Raw genomic sequence first — 21,250 nt, forward strand, 5'->3', positions numbered from 1 at the left:
TCATTTAGAGATGAAGAGGCTAAGAAAGTGAATCAAAGTATTCAGTCAATTGTCCTTGTGGAATTAGAGGTCATGGGAGTTGACTCTAGAATTTTGACAGAGTTGAGGTTGTCTCTAAAGAGAGTGGGAGGGAATAGTTCATGATGGAAATTCATGGGACAGACAGTTTAACGGCCAAAGAGGAATAAATTGAAGGTCAATAGTTAATTGTGTTTAGAGAACGGTATATAGTCAGTCTAAGGGCAGAACCCTCAAAGGAGACGGTTTAATTTTAACAGGAGGAACAATAAGAAGCCGCAGGGGACCAGAAGGAGAGCACCTGTACTTCTCTACCGAGGGTGAAGACAGATGTGTGAAAGCAATTACCCGCCACGTAAAACAAGTCTGAAAGTAAGTGCATAAACGATGGCAAAATGGAGTAAATCCCAAATGAAGTGTGCGGGCAAATGGCAAAATATAATATAGTTTCATATAATGTATAACATGGTCCAGCACAAATAACACCCCCTTTTATTACAAAATCATAAGCATATGATTCTGTAACAAAACAGTATCCCACTCAAGCACACAATATGACAATTTAGGTGAAATGTTCAAATTAAAACTCTAAATTATTACACCCATATTATCACCCTACCAACCACACTCAAGTAGTCATTACTTCTGCCAGTGTGTATTTACATATAAAATCTTACTTCTGAGATATATGTATATATCTCTCTATATATATCTTCTGATATATATATGTACATATATATATATATCTCACATAGCAGGACTCAGCAGTAAGGGATCACACAAAGTCATGTGATGATAGTACAGTAGAGAACAGACAGAAGGGCATACACTGTAGTAGCGTAAAACATGGTAGATTTGAAATCAAAATTCACTTTAAAATGGGTGTATATCAATCCTACATCTGATCAATCATGTATCCTACATCAAAACTATACCAAGACCTAGAAATTCTAGTTTCTCCAACTTGCATTATCATTTTTATCCTTGATTTCACCACTCATACCTTAATTTGGACTGTCGTATCCCTAACTTTTAGATCTTACCATAATTTCCTAATCAATTTTCATGTCTCCACTCTTGATCCCGTTTAACTAATTCTCTGCCTGAACTATCTTTATATAATGCCATTTTATCATGTAACTGCTCTTCAAAATACCCATCGGTGTTGTCCTAATAGAAGGCTCTGTTTTATAGGGTCCCGCTTGTCTTCTGAAACTCTTCTTTCCTTCCCAAGAAACATTATTCTCCATCAACATGAAAGCATGTTTTCTGGAGATTTTTCCATGTATTTTACGTGTCCATGCCTCTGTCCACATACGTTCTGTGCCTGGTCTGTACCTGCCGCTCCTTGTGTCTGTATTTTATCTCCCACGGCTACATTTCTAAATCAAATCCTTCTCTGGTGAATCAGTTTATCCTTTGATTCTTGTGTATATGTCTAATCAAACTGCTTTGACAAGTATTTTCTGAGTTTGTTTGTTTGTTTTTTTACAACATTCTCTACTGGACGACAAGCTCCTTGAAAGATGACACCTGTAACATGGAGGGTGCTAACAAAGGCTTGCCAAATTGAAGTGGGCTCCCCACACCTGCTCTGTCACGAGCACGTAGCTTTCAGGTAAGTTTTCTCTTTGATTCCACTCTTGAATTACAAATTGACCGCTTGAAATTTTTCCTCTGATGCTCTTGTTGGAAATTGTTAATAACTGGTCAGTGACAGGTTGATTAAACCCCGCCTTCTCCTGTATTTGGATTGCTCTGGCAGCCTTGGCTCTGAGAGAGCTGCGTCCACCGTGACGCAGCAGGCCGTTCCCTGGAAATTGATAAGGGACTTCTTCTGGAAATAAATTTGGCTGTGGCAAAACAAATGGTTGTCCCAATGGCCATTCATCTCCCTTTCTTTAATAACTTTCATTTATTTTGCTACATCCCTTTCTCCAATTAGGATAATGAATGCATTTATCTTTGAGGGATGGGAGCTGGCAGAGTTTTGTAACACAGAGGAAAACTAGATGTCTCTTAGCCAGGCCCCTTTACCTGTTTTAAACTATCACTTGTTTGGGAGTTTTGATTAACTATTTGGAACTCTGGTCTTACTTCTCCAGCAGAAATCAATGTTCCTGAAAAAAAAATTTTAAAGCAAATATTAATGATTGGATTGGGATAAAATATTCAGACTTGTAGTATATTAAAGAAGCTATTGAGATGATTTACGTTAAGTATTATTAAATGATATGACTATGGAATAAAATAAAATTTCTCTTCTGGTTCTGGGGAAAAAAATAAAACACAACTGGTTGCGATCTTAAAACCATGAGGTGAATAAATCTGGCAAATATATATCAGACAAGCATTTGTAATCCCCAGGTGTGTATTAGAAAATGTGAATCTTTTATTTTCTTAAGTTCTATCTGCCAATAGAGAGCTAAGAAAAAGAACAAACTAGAATATTTTGTTGGAGTGATAGGCTTACCTATTTTTCCCTTGGTTTTAAAATTTTCTTTTTCTACCTTTTTGAACAAAACTTGCTGGTCAGTAGGACTCAAGTAGCACTTTTTCTATAGAAAATAAGAAAACTTAGAGCTCAGCAGAAAAAAAATAGATTTAAAAATATTGCTCATCTTCTAAAAACCCTGCCTTAGTTAGATTCCTTTTGTACCATGGGTTTGACTAATATTGAATCAGGAAAAACACACACGCACGTGCACCATTGCACACACACACATACACAAACCAAAGAGGAAGGCAAGCAAACAATGACAACAAATACTGATTCTTGCAGTTCCCTCAGTTTCTATGTTCAGTTACAAGAAGAAGCCATCGTACAAGTTATCTCAGTCACCTGCCAGCCCTGATGATCAACCACTTCAATGAAAATAATTTTCACCCCACCTTATAATACCATTTTACATCTAGGAAATAGGCATGTCCAAAGAGTTCAGTTTCTCTGGACATTCTCCAACCCCATTCTGAAGATAAGGAAGCTTGTAATAAGTGAAGGGGTTTTTGCCCAAGGTCCTTCATTTTATCTAAGAACAGAGAGGCCAGGAACGTGAGTAATCTGTTGATTTATTTCATTGGACTCACGGTTATATAGGGTGGGGCAAAAGTAGGTTTGCAGTTGTCCCTATGGAAAAATAACACAATAATTAATAAATAATAATATAAGAATACACTGTGTTTTGTGTACTCATAAATATAAACCTAGTTTTGCCCTACCCAGTATTTACTTAATAGGTAAGTCTTCCATCCCTATGCTAGCTTGTAAATAGAATATAATAATGCCTAATGAGTCCAAAAACCATCAAGGAATAAAATGTATGGAAAATTTAAAGACACTCCTAATATCTAACATCCGTACAATGCTTTTCTCTCTATGCATAAGGCTTCCACATTTATTGTTTCATTTCATCCTCACAACTTCGATTATTTTACAGCTATGAGAAAGGGAAGGTAAGAAAATATGTTACCAAACCTGTCCATGTTTACAAAATTACCATATTTTGCCATGTGTAATGCATACTTTTTGCCCAAGTTTTTGAGGGAAAAATAAGGGTATGCATTATACGTTGGGAGTACTAATTCTGTATCTATATAAATGTTTTTAATTCTTTTATTTATGCTTATGTGTTAAAAGTGTAACTCTAGAAAGCAATAACGATATCTGTATGCAAAATAATACCCTGGAATACAATAATCAGTTTTATATATAAATAAAAATTTGAATTAAAAAATTAAAATGAAAGATTTTTCTCCTGAAAGTTTGGGCCCAAAATGTGGGTGCACATCATGCATGGCAAATACAGTAGTGGTTATCAGTGGTGGGGCTCGAAGTCAGGTATTTTGATTTATAGTCACATATTCTTCTTACTCCAGAGAATTCTGAAGGACAAAATTCATCTCCACAAGTACCAAAATAAGCTCTGCTTTCAAGCTGTTTCACAACATTTACAAGTATTTATTAAGTCTTTCCTGGTATTCACAGAGCAAGGGTAATGAATATAATTGAAAACTTTTTCCTCTTGAGTCTTGATGGACTTAATTAATTTTCACTATTGTATTTTGCTGTAATAAATATAGGCGATGTCTATATTCTAGTTTGGTTTCCTATTTCTCTAGGGGAATTTGTCACTATGACCTCTCGGGACGTGTGCTTGCCTCTAGGAGGAGCCTTTCCTTTTCGTTCTCATTTCGTCGTCTGGTGTCGTGTGTTTAATATAGTCTCAGCAGAGAGACTAGGTCATTTATCTTATTAAATGTGTTGGTCGTGACAATGGGTAAAACGATCAGAGAGAGACTAGAATCCCCCCAACAATGACATAAACGCTGCTTGGAGAGTATAAAACGCAGATTCATGGGACCCACTCTTGGAGCTTCTGATCTGGTAGATCTGGAATGGAGCTCAGGAGTTTTAGCCAGTGTCTCATGTACTTTTCTGTCTGTTTAATAAACACTCATATAGGAGCAAAATACATGCATCAGGCATGAAGGATATGACATCGATTTCATTTCTTTTAAAATGTTTCCTTGATTCTAGCAAAGGCAGCATGGTTCAGTAGCTAGAATTTGGAGTCGGTCACACCTGAATTAAAATCCAGTTCTGTTACTTTCAAGTCAAGTGACCTTGGAGAAATTTCTTAACTTCCTTTAGCCCCCATCACATGGTCTGGAAAATGCCTCATCACCTATTTCACATGGTTACTGTTTCTCATCAAACGAGATCATGCCTCTGAAAATATTTCCATATACCATGTACTTCTACATAGTTGTTTAGAATTTCGGTTTGTTGTTGCCAGAGGACTGAATGACAGATCGATCAATTATTACTTTTCTGAAGTTCGGTGATTATTCCACTTAGTGTAGACAAAATGCTGCTATGCTATACAATTCCTGTCTGCATCAGCAACCAAGATATACCGTTCAAGGCTGGGAGGCACTGGCTGTCAGCACTTCAGGACACATCACGAGCCAAGTTTGTTCAAGATCCTGCCATAGTGTGGAAGAAAAATACCCCAGACACAGGAAAAGTGAAGAAGGAGCAAGGAGGAGCCTGCTGCCAGTGGGAAGGAAATTGGGAGGTGTTATTGCAGCAGATCCTTCCTTCAGGTTTAGCACCTGCTCAGTCACCCAACTCTCCCAATTTGAATAAGTGATTAACAACTCATTAACAGATCATTAGCCAAATCAGTCCAGTGTAGTGAAGAGGACACAGGTTCACTGATTCCCTTGGATTAGCACCAAATGCAGATGAAACAGGAAATTAAATATATCTGATAAAAATGCTAGTAATTATTCTATTTTTATACCAGGGTGGAATAAAGTAATGTATGCAAAGTGACTCTTGTCTTTGCATCAGGAAAGCAGGAGCTAGTCCCTGTCTTTGTGACCCTTCTGAGCACAGAACATCTCAGATTTTCTCAAGTGACTAGGTGGTTGCAGATTGCTGCTGGATCATTAGATATGTCAGCTTTAAGTCTGCTCTCAGCTGCTTCCTGTGCACATGTCAGATGCTGGCTTGGCTGCCCCCTGACTGTTCTCTGCACTTCACAAAGGAAATTAACTTTTTCCCCTTGGGGTTACAATCTGGGGAAGGGATGGATACATTACACAAATGAAGCCAGTTAGATGCTTTCTTCCTCAACACCATCTCATGCGCTGAGATGCAAAAACACTGAAAATGGTTGTTGCTTCATTTCACTCCAGAAGTGGCTTGAATTAGTCAATTCTGGTTCCTTTCTCTACGAGTGTATTGGTTTCTGCCTGTTTCCAAGCCTGGGTGTCTAGCTCCTTCATTCTGTGGGTCCCCATTGTCTTTCCCATAGGTCACCTTTGCCTAAGTTAGTCTGAGTCCATTTCTGTCATTTCCACCAAAGAACTCTAGCCAATAATGTGAATATTTTAGTTCCTGCTTTCACCCTGGAGGAGAGAGGGATACTGTATAGGAATCCGTGCTCTTACCTCTATTGTTTATTTTATTTTTTTTTAAGATTTTTTATTTATGTATTTTTAGAGAGAAGGGAACTGAGGGAGAAAAAGAGGAAAATATCAATGTCTGCTTGCCTTTCATGCGCCCCCTACTGGGGACCTGGCCTGCAACCCAGACATGTGCCCTGACTGAGAATCGAACCAGTGACCCTTTGGTTTGCAGGCTGGCACTCAATCCACTGAGCCACACCAGCCAGGGCTCACCGTTATTGTTTAGATGGCTTCCTGCCTGAAAGTCTTCTCCATCTCAGAAATTGTCACCACTATCCATCTACTGCATTACACCAGACAGAAGTCATTCTTGCTTCTTTTCTCTATGACTCCCTGTATTGAGCCATCAGCAGATCTGATTGTTTTACCCTCGGATCGTACATAGATTCTCTTCCCTTGTCTCAGTCTTCATGGCCACTCTTGCCATCCTACAAAATATCTGTACACAGCAGCCCCTCGGCCCTGTGCACTTTAAACATCAATTGTATCATCTCACTAGATTATTTAAACATCTTCAGTGGCTTCCCATCTCACTTACAATAAAATCCTGTTTCACCCATGGGCTGTCTCCAATGCTCAACCTTCTCTCGTGCCATTTCCCTCATTGGGGTGTTCCAGAGACTCTGCCCCCCTTTTGATCCGTGTATAGGCAAGGGCCTTCCCCAGGTCAGGTCTCATCAAACTGTGATGCTATTCCCTCTTTTTTTGAATCCTCCATTTTCATGTTTTTAGGTCTTAATTTAATATCACCTCTGCAGAGAATTTTATACTGATCATCCTATGTAAATATATTTTGTTTCCTTTAAAGGACTCAAACTTATAATTGCATATTAGTTTGCTTACTTATTTATTATCTAGTTTCTCTACTAGTAGCATGAACTAAATTATAGTTTGTTTGCAACTGTCCTAGTCTATTCTTGTTATCCCAGCAAATTATTAAAGGTCACTCTGGAAATGTCCAGTCTTAAAGTCATAAACTTTGGATTATAAGCATCAGAAGCAATGTTTTGTTGTCATGGGGTGGTTGCTATTTTCAAAAATACACTGACACATTTTAAGTTCCTAGAAGAAAAGTCCTCTTGAGGACCTTCCTATCTAATGATTAAATCATCACTATCAAAAATCTCACAAAAGGCATCTTCTAGAAAGTTGTAATACTGTGGTCTCTCTCCCTAATTTACTGTAGCCTATGAGGCTTATTTTCTCTCTCCCAATGAAAACTTGTATATCCCGATCCTTCCTAAACTATTAAAATTATATTAAGTATTATCACTTTGTTATGAAGATGCCACCATTGTTCTTTGTTTCCCATTTACCATCATCTTTCCTCTTTTTTTTGAAACTGACATCATCACTGATCAGGTCACCTGAGTTTCATCTCTCCTAGTCTTCCAAAATACACTCATCTCTCCAAATCCTTTCTATAAAACTATGCTCTTACTTCCAGGTTTAAACTCTTGCTTCTTTACCAACTTCGGCCTTCCCAGCCTTCCAACAAGTTGGGCTTGTAGTATGACAAATAAAGCATAAATAGATTTCATTGTACTGAGATCCAGATGACTATAATTACTGTGACACTTTTTAGATTTGTGACCTTGAGTATGTTACTTAAACTCTCAAATTTTTAATTTCCACATTTGTGAAATAGGCATATTACCATAGAGGTATTGTGAAGATGAATTTATATATATATATAATTTAGTATGGAACCTGGAGCAAGCTAATAATACGATTGATGAATCATCATCATCATCATAATTGTTACGTGGAGCACTTAGCACAGTGCCTGGACAAATGCTCGCTCTCATTACCATCGACGCTGGTTGAAGCATCCTGGTCATGGAGATGACCCCCAAGGAGTCGGACTTTCAGAGCTTCCTGGAGTCTCATTCGCCTCCACCCGAGACTTGCAGCAACAGCAGCATCAGACTCTAAATCTCATCTTCCTTCATAGGAGCTCAGATGAAAAGTTTTCTTTCCTTTCTTTCTTCCTTTTTTCCTTCGCACTTATCCATCTTTTTTCCTTCCTGATATTTATACTTATAGCAGTCACCTTTCAAAGCTAAATATTATTTTATCTCCAGAGACTTAACTTGTTTTAAATTCTTTACCATAAGCATAATTCAGAAGAAAAGAATTAGAAATCATGTAAAGAAATCTACTTGGGTACTTTTTTAAAGTATTCATTAGTCATATCTAGTGTAATCCTGATGTAAGGCGGCCCCAAGTAAGCCCAGACTCCCGGTGTTTACACCGGTGTGTAATCCCATCTGTGGGTGTGGGCTGGACCAACTGACTCCTCCCGATCAATAGAGCAAGAGAAATTCGATGGAACATCACTTTCATGACCAGGCAACCACAGGTTGTGACCTCTGTCAGGCTGGCCAAACCCCTCTGTTGCCTTCTTCGATTACACACTGGGATGGGACAGAAAGCAAAGGCAAGCTTTCTCCCTACCCCAAGTTGTCTTTCTATTCTTTACTAGCCAAGGTTTATACTCACCCCCCTCAGTTTGTTTACTCCTTCTTCAACCCCTTATAAAGTTTTAGCCTACTTTCAGCGTTCAGCTGCCATTGTAGTGAAACATAGTTGTCTTTGTCTCCTCAGCTCCCTCCTATTAGCCCCCTATCCTCCACAGCCTTTCGGAAACTTAAAACAATGTATCTGTGACCTCTGATTATTCTACCTTTATCCCCCGTTTTGTGCTGTCTTTTTCCTGCTTATGAAAAGGGAGTCCCAGAAAAAATTCTATCTTCAGCTCCTCTTTTCTATATTGATTCTTTCAGTAAATATGTATTAACCACTTTCTATGTGCAATACTAGACATTATTCTAGGTATTGCATTTATCTATTGTCTTAGATCACTTTTTTCCCCATTCCTTCATCCTTATTGTAGTGTTCACTGTTGCCTGGAAATCAGTATATGAATTCCTTGTTAATTCACCATGAAAATCTTTGTAACAACTTTTACGTTTCCTTTCCCTATTCCTTCTTACATTATCACTCTGTGCTTATGGCTGAATTAGTATAGTGAATGTATTAGTTTTTGCATCTCTTCCCTCCATTCCTTCCAACTGCCATCACCCTAGGTTATTCCCTGCCAAAACTATTGCAATAATCCCTTAACGGTTTCTTCTCCTCCTCCTCCTTCTTCTCCTTCTCCCTCTCCCCCTTCCCCTTCCTACCCATCCCCTTCCCCTTCCCTCCTCCCCTCTCCCTCTCCTCCTCCTCCTTTGGCTCTCCCTGCTCTGCTCTGTTTTGTTCTATTCCATTCAGGTTCTGTTCCATTCCTTTCCTCCTCCCCTCTGTCCCTGTCCTCTCTTCCCTTCCCACTGCCTTCTCTGATCTTTTCTTTCTGCGACTGCCCTTAGCTACATTGGGTTTCATGTATAGTACCCCTCCAAGGATCTGTTACAATGTAGAGATTTTGATTTGATTGGTCCAGGGTGAGGCCTAAACATTGCCATTTTTAGTTTTAATGTGAAGCCAGAGTTAAAGACACCGACTCAGTCCACGTGAGAAACATGGCCGTTTTCTCACCAATCACTGAATGAATTCCCAATATCCTTTTTTTTTTCAGATTTTCTTTTCATTGAATGTATTGGGGGTGACACTGACTAATAAAATTACATAGGTTTCAGATGTATGATTCTATAACACATCCCCTGTATATTGTATTGTGTCTTTACTACACCAAGTCAAGTCAGTGTCTATGAGGGTTTTTTCGGGGTGTGTGTATGTCATCCCTTCATCTTTTTCACCTGATGCCCCAATTTCGTAATCTGGCATTTAAAAAGGTGCACACTACAGTCCCAACATTTTAAGAAGCTCAATGCTTAGTTTATTCTCATATGGATGCTTACCTGCAATGCTCACGTGCTACTTGAGATCTCACACATTTCTGCCCACAAATTATCTATTGTCTAAAATTAACAATTGTAGCAAACCTGACGCCACTGCTTTATCCTGATTTCTCCACCTGTCAAAATTTTAGTTGATACCTTCCAAAGTCTTGCAAAGTATTTAGAAACAAATGAAAATTCCAGCACTCAAAACTTTGGGCAAAGGGGACGAGCAGGTATTCATAAAAGATAGATTATTCATGGCTAGTAAACACAAAAAATGTACTAAGTCACAAATAGATTTAAATGCAATAAGATACCTGCTTATTTCAAATAATATAATAGCACCTTTTAAAAAATTATATTTAGTTTTGGCCAGAAGCTCACGAGGCCAGCAACTTCATTTTCTGCTCCTGAGAATGTATTGAATAATTTGTGTTTTCTTTGTCTGCCACATGTGGCAAAATGTAATGAGAATTCTAAAATCACTTTTGATTTAGTAATTTCACCCATATAACCTTATCCTGAGGAAATGATCAGAAATTCCGACAAAGATTTATATGTAAAGATATTTAACAAAGTGTTATTTTTCATAGCAAAACACCGGCAAATAATTAAATGTCCAATAGTCGGGGAATGACTGCATAAATCACTCACGGGTTGGAATGTTTCCACTAGACATAATTTCACTAGAGACATAACATCATAGAACAATATGTATGATCGAAGTCAAAACCATCTAATACCTTTTGTACATTATCGTTTGGGGTTGGGGCTTATTCCTTTCACCTGTCCTCCTTACAGAGACTAGAAATGTGCATGAGGAACACTTCTGGTCTTTCTTTGCTCCTTCACACACTCCACCCCGTGAAAGGAGAAACTTAATAGCTGGGTGAATTGGAACACTCAACTCTTCCTCTGATTTTTCTATTTTCATATGTTTTTGACTCAGGGAACTCACATTCTGGATTTCCTATATGTAAAAGGGTTTTCCAAGGGCAGCTGGCTACCATTCATTGCCTATGTGGGTAAATGTACCAAAGTTTATGCTCAAATGTGCTAAGTGATGTACATACATCACCTCATTTCGTCTTCATAAAAATTCAGCATAAATCGTGATTTCATCTTTGCAGATGGAAGACATGGAGGTGAAGCAATTCATTATTTATCTAGTGTTCTTCAACTGGGAAACTGAGACACTGTTAGACCTTCGATCCGACCGTCTATAGGACTTGTGCTTCTCACTAGTAGTGTTACTACTTCCCTGGTACAAGAGGCTGCTGCTTCCCACTTAAAAAAACAAAAACAAAAACAAGAACTAAATAACAAAATAACCCCCCCCCCAAATTGGCTTCTAGGGAAGAAATGGACTTCCAACACTTTTATTTTGGAATTTCTAGGAACCGTTGGGTATAAGTTAAAGTGTCAAAAAGTACACCACCCAAAAATTACACAATTTCAATGCAATGGTTCTGAGGGAGCGAGAAGCCAGAGGTGAGAGGGTGATCAAGCGAATTACCGCCCTTGCCACCCCCTTCCCACCCCTTCCCTGAGCCGTGAGCGCACACACCAGAGACCAGCTCTCCGGGAGCTCCTTCAGCCACTCACCACTCTTCAGGAAGATGCTCTGAAGCACGTGCTGCTCTCAGAACTCTGGTAATTGCATGTGAACCCGAGTAAGCCCTGGAAGCTTTCGGTCCATTTGTTCAGCTCCGGTGTGCTGTGAACTAATAAACCAGAACAAGAAGCCAGTTCTCAGAATCGCCTCTTGGGAATCACATGCCCCAGGAGAATGCAAGTTGCTTCCCATCAGATATGATGGCTCAGAGCGAACACCTGCCACGGGTGGGCCGACATGCAAGCATGTGCGCTGGGTGCCTTGCTCCTGGGGAAGCCAGGGGCGCCCGGACCCTCCCTCAGTCATGGCAGCAGTGGGGTCTGTGGAACACAGACCAGAAACTAAGTCCCGAAATGGCCAAAGACTTCTGAGTAATGCTCGTTTGACTGGGCTGGACCAGAACCTCAGAAACTGGACAATATGCTTGTCCTCTTAGAGTTACAAAGGGCATTCTCAGCATGTCCTCACTCTCCCATTGGGAAAATAAAGGGGAAGCTCCTGAGTAAAATGGAGGCAGCACCTCCCACCCCCTGTGTCTCTCCTCATATTAGGTACTCTGGGTAGTGAGCATCAATCCGCACCCTCACCAGCTTTCTCCTTCAACTGGTAACCTGCCATGTATCCAGGTCCCGTTTTAGATGCAAAGTCTCACCAAAGGGGCTTCCCACTGCTTTATTCCTCTTCATCCCTTCCCTGGATGTGTAACCTAAACTCTGTATAACCCCTAAGAAAATCCTTCAGAGACAGTACTTCGCTCAAGCAAGTCTCTTCCTTGTAAGCTCTTAAACACTCATTGTTCAGTTATTTGCAAAGTCCAGACATGGCAACCTGGCATGCAAGCCTGAAAACTCAGGTGTGGATACACTTTACAACCCACCTCTCATCTCCTACTATTGCTGAACACAAGGCTTTCCAGCAAGGCCGGAGTTTTTTTAGTGTCGCATACCGTCTTCCCTCTCTCTCCCTCTCCCTCTCTCTCTCTCTCTCTCTCTCTGTCTCTCATATACATACATGAGAGAGAACATCTAGAGTACAATAATTATGAAGACTTTACAAGTATGGTATTGTTGAGACTTTGGGAAATTGTCACAGGTCAATTTAAATTAAATACAAATACCAACCCAAGGTGGTATTCTTCATTATCTTCCAAAATAAAAAAAAATAATTATAACAATTACTTCCTACTTTAGGTGAGATGGAAGACTAGACATAAGGCTGATGAGGCAGCTCTTCACGATCTTTGGGAGATACGACAGAAGGGCACGCAGAAATGGAAAGCTTTTCGAGACCCATTGCCGTTTACTTTTCTACTGGCTAGCGTGAGAACACACAGCGCAATGAGAGCAACACCGATATGTATCATTAATTATTTTGAAGTTCTGAATATAAGGTTGGAAAAAGAAAACGGTGGTAATAAGAGTGTTGCTTTTTCAACTTTTTCCAGCTGCAGGTTGTACGTTTGGCAGGAAGATAAGGTGTGAGTAGGAAACAGCTGTCTGTATGGGTGGTGTCAAAGCAGGATTTGTTTTCCTGGACTAGAGCTTTCCAGAACAAAGAGTCCTTGGCAAGAGGCGGTGTTCACCTCCCAAGGAACGTGGGAAGAGAGTTGCTGACCTGGCCAAAGAGCTTTAAAATGGAATTTGTAGAAGAAAGTGAAAAATGGCCAGATGAAACTGCGAAACTGGATGCCCCTGAAGATAACAGTGACACCGAGAGAAACATCGTGATGCAGGCTCTACTCTGTTATTTTCAGGAGAAAATAAGAGGGCAGAGGACCGAGATGCTCTGGCCCCAGATGTCTATATTCCGGCGGAGGCCAGCCCCTGCTCTGTTCCCCGGGGTTCGCTCTTTGTCAGGCCCCCGCAACCCTACCTGTCTGCGTGCTTTTGCTGCAGAGCCAGACTGGGCTTCTGGTTCAGTTCTGATTGGGGTGGACGGCAAGTGGAGCAGTGTGCCTGAAACACGTCAGGGCTGAACCAAAGCACACTGCACCTGCTAGGCTCGCCACCGCTGCCAGGCTTCCAGGTGTCTCTGCCCCGGGTTTCCTGCACCACCTGCCCTAGGCTGAGAAGTGCCACGTGGTGAGCTTTGGGCATCTGCATAGATCTCAGCTCTGCCTGGGCTGACCTGCCCTTTTGATCTGAGTTTCTATCTTGATTTCTTTCTTTTAAATATCACTTGGTGGAGCCACCTAATACTTCAGCCTTTTTACGATCGGGGGTGTGTCCCAAACTCTAGAAAGTGACTCAACTAGTATAGTGCAGATAGTAAGATGAAAGGATTTGGGGTTAGAAATCTTCACACTACTTACTACTCTCTGTGTCGATATTCTTGTTTATAAAATGTGGACTGTTGTGCACTGTGAAGTCACAGAGAAGTTAGTACATGTAGTAACTTAGTTCAGTGCTTCACGCATCATACTGACCTGATACTTAACAGCTCTTATTCATTTTATTGTAATTTTTTCTGTTATTATCAACACAAAGTCCTGCCTGCTAGCTTTCTCTAGGGTCAGTCTGATGCCAGAAGCCCAGACACTTAGGTATAGATCTCTTGGTGCTTCTCTAGGCCCCACCAACTGGGATATTGATTTGACACTTCACGTTTGATCACCAGGGGCCTTCTGCGCCACGTGGGACATTCGGTACTGCCGTCCAGCAGCTCCATTCCTGTTTGAACACTGTGCAGAGGGCTGCAGCCCAAGCTTCTGAACCAGGTTGAGAGCCACACGGCATTTCATCAGTGGGTCTCTGCCTCCACCCAGCACCTTCCTCAGCTCTGCTCCCTCTATGTCAGCTCACAAGCGTGGGAAAAATAAATCAATGGGATGTTTTCCCAGAAGGCAAGGGAGGCTATTTCCCATGCATCCCTGAGGTTTTTAATTGGGTCATATTAGTGAATGGAATGTGACAAGAAAAATAATACTCATTTAAAAAGGAAAACAAATATCACGTTAAGTGTATCAGAGATTTATCTTCAGATACTGAAGACTTGTCACAGAGATTAGCGGTATATTTATTTTGTGTTATTTCAGCCAGCAGATCTAGGGCCAATGAATAAAAATTATGGAGAGGCTAATGTCAACTAATTAAAGACAAGCTTTTTAAAATTAGAGTTGGTGACGAATAGAATGAAGTGGCTCAAAATCTTTGCCTTTCTTTAGGATTCAGGCAACAATACCAACTGCATGAATAATGTCCATGCTAATAATTACCCCCTTTGGTTTAGGGTCAGTTTAACAACATTATCTCCACTTATCGTCTTCTGTGCTCAACCCTGGGCCTTCCAGACCCTAGAAATAAAGTTGTTTCTAAAGCTGAAAGCATTCTTAGTGCAAATAAAAGCTATGGACACAAAAATAAAAATTGCTTCTGACAGAGGCTTTTTACACATTGACCAAAAAGTTAGCAGAATATCCCAAGCCCTGAACAGAGACAAAGGCTTCTGCAAAACCTCCCCAAAGTACCTCTCACTATTTTGGGTGTTGAATTTCTTTATTCCACCTACTTTTAGAACACAACTGGGACTGGTCTAGTCAAGGAAATAGTTAACAGATGATTTGAAACAAAGCCAGATTCACCTAATTAGCGAAACAGCTGCTGGGGCAGAGGGCTGGTTTAGTACATGAAGTGCTGAGCCCTAATTTAAGACCAGAGCAGAGGTTGTCCTGGCTCAGGTAACAGGTAGCAAGCCCAGCACAAAGCTGGGGTGCCAGGGAGGCTTAGGACTGGCTAAGAGTGAACCTCAATGAACATCAGACAGTTCTGGACTGGGCAGTACTCCGAAGTCGGAGGGGGCTAGGGCAAAAGTCTGTTATCAGGCACCTTTGTACTTGACCTCTCCAGCTCCCAGCCTGTGGTTTAGAGGAGGAGCTCAGTCCCCCCAAACAGATACGGAAATAAATCATGGAAAGGAGTCAGACACACAAGGACAGAGGAATTAGGGAGGTTACGGTAAATCAGAATCTGGTATAGGGCCAAGAAGGTAGAAAGGCAATGTTGCCTTGGTAGCTAGATGCAAGGTGTGGGAAAAGGGGAAGAAAGGGCTTGAGGTTTTCAAACAAGGAAGGATTCCAGTCTCCAAAATGCAGAGCTGACCACAGACACCCACATATGTTCCCAAGCCCCAGAGTCTCCCATTCTCAGCCCCTGACCTGATCCTAGGACTCCTGAAAACGCCGAGCCAATACCTCCATCCCATATAAACTGGGGCTTTTAGGGAGCATTCTGTCGCAGTTGAGAGCTCAGGCTCGGGAGCCAGTTTTCCTGGTTCAAAACCCGGCTCTGCAAGTTGGGTGCTCTCTTGCCAGCTACCCAACCTCTCCGTACTCCACTTTCCTCCTTTGTGAACTAGTAGTAGTGATAGTACCTACCCGAGGAAGATGGCGGTGAGTATTTGCAAGCACCTGGCTGTTAACAACCCACTCTCTGAACTGCACCTCCTCTCAGGATCTTCTTCCTTCAGTCCAGATGGTTGACCACTGCCCCCGCTTCGTAATTTTACTTAATGAAGAAAATCTTAACCATGGAGTTTTAAAAGGTTCTCAGGCAAGTGATGTTCTGCCCCAAGGAAGCCTAATATGTGGATGCCCTAATGAAAGGGTAGAGAAGAGTGGGACTTGGAGGATGACCCAAGCTCTTGATCATAGCATGCAAAGGGGATACAGTCCCCTCAATCATCCTTGAATGTTGATTAGCACAGAGTAAAATTATAGATGTCATTCCCCTCTTCATGGTTGCACAGTCCTCATACGGGGGTTTTCCAGAGAATCAAGAGGAAATCCATATCATCCTTATTTATGTCATCTATGCCAATATCTGTGTCTATCTATCTATCTATCTATCAGGATATTTATGTATGTATTTATTTATTTATCATAACGTATTGGCTCACAAAATACATGGTGGAGGTTGAGAAGTCCCTTGGTCTGTCCTTTGCGAGCTAGAGGCTCTGTAAAACCAGTGGTGTAGTTTGAAAGTGCTGAGAGCCTGAGAGCTGATGGGGGAGATTCCAGTCTACGTCTGAAGGTCTGGGAACCAGGGGTGCAGTGGAGGAGAGGGTTGAAGTCCCAGCTCAACAGTCAGGCGGAGGGTGACTTCAATTCCCCTCCACCTTTTTCTTCCTTTCAGTCCATCAACCTATTGAATGATGCCCACCGACATCAGAGGGCTGTTTGCTTTACTCGGTCCACCAATTCCACTGCCAATCTGTTCCAGAAACCGCCTCACAGACACATCCAGAAGTAAAGTGCCACCTGTCATCTGGGCGTCCCTTGGCCTATTCAAGTCAGCACATAAAATGAATTGCCACAGTCCTCAAGAGTCATGACTGAGCCCACGTAGTGGAGCAGAGAGAGCGCGGGCCCAGCTCAGGTCCTGGGCCAACTCTAGCTGGGTATCCTTGGGTCGTCCCCTCATCTTTCTCAATCTCCTTGTCTTTCTCCATCGAGTGAACTTAGTATTACCCATTTTCTGGAGTTGTGACTATTAAATTTACTAAGAGTGAAGTGCCTGCTTATAGACAACCTTTCACCACCTTCTTCTATTTAATTATTATAGAAATAGATATAAAAGCCTATACAATTCTTCTGAGTGCTTCTGATACCACGCTTCCCTATACCACGCGTTGGCAAAAACACCCTGAAGAGGGAAGGGTTGATTAAGTAGAGGCAGCTGATGCCTAGGATGCTCAGTGATGGAGTGCCCCATATCTCCTTTGGGTCTTCAGGCATTTTCTGGAACGGAACTGAGTACAATCGGAAAAGGGCCACTTCAGTGAGCAAGGAGGTGGAAAGATTGACAAGGAGAAAAAACTTGTTATACATGAAACGGCTTTGTGGGAACTGTTGACGGTCTTTGTTGTGGAAGAGCTAGGGCCCCCTCTGAAGCAATGAAGAGGCAATTTCATAGTACAAAGGAAATTTAGTGTGCAGTTGAGAGCGGGCTTGTAGACTTCATTCCCACGAAATAGAGGACAGGTTAAACGTGTTAGAAGTTCAACTAGGGTGAGAGAGACTCATTGGGATTATGAAAGGAGCTGAGGTTTAGAGGGCTCACATTTAATCATGGAATATTGTTCCTGCACACAGAGACTCAGGGCCAATCCAGATCCAGTCTTGGAGGGTTTTTGTCATCGGCACAGGAAGAAGCAAGTATACCACACATTTCTAGGCCATTCCCAGCACTATTTGATCCAAGGAAGTAGTGTAGAAGCCCAAAGGAAGGCAGTGTAGGGTAGTGTCTAAAAACAGGGATTCTTAAGTCCGATTGCATTTGTTCCTATAAAGGCTCCAACTCTTAACATAAGCAGGATTTTGAGCAAGTCCTCTAACCTCTCTGCTTCACTCTGGCCGTGTGTAAAGGGACAACAACAGTACTCACCTCATAGATTTGCTGTGAATATTAAGTGGCCGTCTCATGGAAAAACTCAATCCCAGGGTCCAGTATGTATTGAAATAAAGTTCCATCAGTTATACGTGCTGACAGTTGTTATTCTCGTAGTTGTGACAGTTAAGATTGAGCCAGGTTCTGGAAGTCAGGGCTACACAGGGAGAAAGAAATCCAGATGTTGCCCCTACAACGTAGTTGCTGCCATTCCTTCTATTATCATATCTGTCTTGTTAGGATCCCTCTGAGTCCTGTGGAGCCTGTGGAAGACTCAGCCTGAAAGTGCCTTGGTAAAGTGAGTTCTACAAACATTGCTATTTACATGGTTTGTCTTATTTGGGCACCAAAATCTTTATTCGGAGAGCCAGGTTGGGTTAACATATTTTAGAGAATTACCTTTCAAACTACCCAGAGCTGTATGAGCGCATGCAAAAAGATTTTGTGAGATTGTATGGGGTATAGAGACAATATACATTTTAAGTTTCATTTAGACATAAACCAGTACCATCAAACATAAATTTCATGAGGTTTTGATAACAATTTCCAAGTTCTCTCACTAGCTACATCCTTAGCCCTGACTTAGAATCGACTCTGTCTGACATGTCTGGACTGCTTCTTCCAGATTATTCCATAGTCTCCTTGCACCATTTACTCCCTAAGGCCATCATCCCGATCACCTTCTGGAAATAGTTTTTAGTTTTAGGTTTCTTTTTTTTCCCTGCAAAAGGCTTTATTGTTTCCATTTGGTCCAGTGTATGGGAGAAGGTTCCAGGGGCCAGCCAGAGTGGAGGTGAGTCAGGTGGTTGCCCATCTTCTTGATGAGTTTCACCTGCTTATCCAGGAAGTGTTTCTCCAGGAAGTCACAGAGGTGAGGGTCTGCATGGGTTCAGGTTCTTCTCCAAGGCCAAGGCGGCTCCCATGGTGTCCTGAGTTTTATCTCACTCATCATGGGAAGGCTTCGCCATGTCCTGGAAGAGAATGTGGCCACCGCGCTAGTTTTGCAGCTTTAAGAGACACTTGGTGCCCTCACACATCTCCTTGGCTGACTCTCAGAAGTGGTCCACACCCTGCAGAGCCACATCGTCCTGGTCAAAATAGAAGCCCGGAGAGAGGTAGGTGTAGGAGGCCCACAGCTGCAGGCTGGCCAGGTGGTTGACTGCAGTCTCCACCTCAGTGGAATAATTCTGATGAATTTGGGAGCTCATGGTTGTTTGGCAATGAAGAATTAAGGTAAAAAAAAATGGTTTTGGCTGGTCTTGGAGGTTGAGGATGGCTGAGGCGGTTCCAAAGGTAGTGCCTGGGAAAGAGGTCAGAGAGTCGTTGGAAAGTAGGGTCTGTTCCATCCAAACCCTGTTGAAGCAGGAGACCAATCCCAGGACCGTCGAGGTCACTGTATGATAGTTCTTAGTTTTTAACTGGATCTCACCCATGCATCTGCTGACATTTCGGGTCTGATGAGATTGTGTTGTGTAGGCTGTCTTGTGCATTAGAGGATGTTGAGCAGCATCTCTGGTCTGTACTCACTGCACGCAACTAGATCCTAACACCCCACCTCCATATGTAACAGTCAAAAATGTCTCCAGACATTTCCTAATGCCTCCCCACCCCAGCATATGCCACCCCAGCCTGGGGCAGAGGGAAAGTCATCTCTGATTGAGAACCATGGATCTAAAACATCACTGGAAGAAAATAAAAGTGATGATATTAAGAACAAGGTACCAACACCACCGACTGAGGGCTGTGCAGGCCAAGGCTTCACCTGCAGCCTTTGCAGAGTTTCAGTGTTACAGCGTCAGCGTGGCATAGTGGTTGCGTGGCCTGAGACGTGGACCCCGACTCCTTGGACATTACAATCTTTGTGCCCGTTTTCTCATGTGCAAAGTGGGGGTAAGAGTTCCTCATAGAGACTGTGTGTGTGTGTGTACGTGTGTGTATGTAGTACTTAGAAATGTGGCACATAAAATGTAAATATTTTATTACTTGTGTTTACAGAAACCTTATGGCATAAGCATTAGTCTTATTTCCATCTTATTGATGAGAATATAGAAGTTCAGAGAGGATAAGTAATAACTGCTTTGCCCATAGAAATACACGGTGGAATTGAAATTATAACAACCCATGTCTGTGTGACTTCATATTCAATAGTCTTATCTCTCTCCCCTCAGCACTGAATTATTTAAAAGGCTGATTTGCTTCAATATGCTCTGTCTTTTTAATTTTTGCATATAAAACAGTGTTTATTTAAAATTTTATTTTATTTTAGATTTTTAGCCTTATGAAGATACAAATGACACATATGAATGAATAGCATATATTTAAGGTGTATAACTTCATGTTTTTTAATTTAATCTTTATTGTATTTTTTCCATTACCATTTAGTCCCCTTATACTCCCCTCCCCCCAGCAATCACCATACTGTTGTCTGTGTCCATGAGCCCTTTTTCATTTTTGCTTAATCCTTCCACCCCTACTACCACTCCCCCCCCACACCCTGCCCCCAACACTAGCTGCCATCCTGCTGTCCATCTATGAGTCTCCTGGGAGCTCTTGAAGGCTTTTTGTTCTCCTGATTAAAGGACAGGTATAGCTGCCACCTCTGCCTCGGTCCTGTTTGAACGTGGATGCTGTATTTGAGGAGGCAACAGCAGTTTTGCTCCATGGAGGGAAGATCCCAGAAATCAGAGACAACATCCCTGACTCATGAAGCTACTGAGCTAATGACAGAGAAAGAAAAAAAAATCAGATTATTATGTGAGAAAACTAAATCCCTATTTGCTTAAGACACAAAATCAGCATCTCTGTTATTTGCAGCCAAATACGCTCATAATAGATATAGACATATATACGCATTTTCTTAGGCAAAAAAACACCAACCCCCCAAAATCAATGGGTTAAGAAGTATGTACATTGGGGGTAAATTCCTTTCCTGGAATAAAGAGGCAGAGGATGAGCAGAAGGAATTCAACAGTTTTCAAATTTTGGGCAGAAAATAGTTTATTTTACAATTGTGGCCTCATTTACTCCTCAACAACCCTCAAGTGTTAGATATTATTCTCATGTTTACAGATGAGAAAAGTGAGGTACACTTTGTATACTTTGCTCAAAATTACCCAACTAGTAAGTGATAGAGCCAGAATCAGAACTGAGAATTCCACAGTGATGAAAACTACTTTTCACGGTAGATCAGAATAAATGCCTTAAACCTCGCAGAGGGGAAAGAATTAGACCACAACGATATCTGAACCTAAATGGCCCCCTTTTTCAGGAATGGGGGATGAGAGAAATCTCAGGCGTGTATTTTCGTTCCCCACTGTCCTCCAGTAAATTCTGGGAAATATGGTGGTTTGTGTCAATCTAAATAGAAGGGAGTTTTCCTTAGCTGGTGTCTCTGTCCTTGGAACCACAAGCTA

The 21,250-nt window shown here is 41.5% G+C and overlaps 1 long non-coding RNA gene across 2 annotated transcripts in view; it reads left to right on the forward strand.

Moving 5' to 3' along the window:
• Positions 1 to 1,631, forward strand: part of LOC123479412 (uncharacterized) — a 79,899-nt gene extending 78,268 nt beyond the window's left edge. The window contains exons 4-5 of one of the 2 annotated variants that reach the window (XR_008427430.2): positions 279 to 390; positions 1,534 to 1,631. This is a non-coding gene — a long non-coding RNA (uncharacterized lncRNA). Of the gene's footprint in view, positions 1 to 278 lie in introns of both variants that reach the window. The other variant, XR_008427429.2, reaches the window with a different exon arrangement.
• Positions 1,632 to 21,250: the final 19,619 nt, after the last annotated feature.

Source organism: Desmodus rotundus, chromosome 7, assembly GCF_022682495.2.
Source record: "Desmodus rotundus isolate HL8 chromosome 7, HLdesRot8A.1, whole genome shotgun sequence".
Lineage (NCBI taxonomy): Eukaryota > Metazoa > Chordata > Mammalia > Chiroptera > Phyllostomidae > Desmodus > Desmodus rotundus.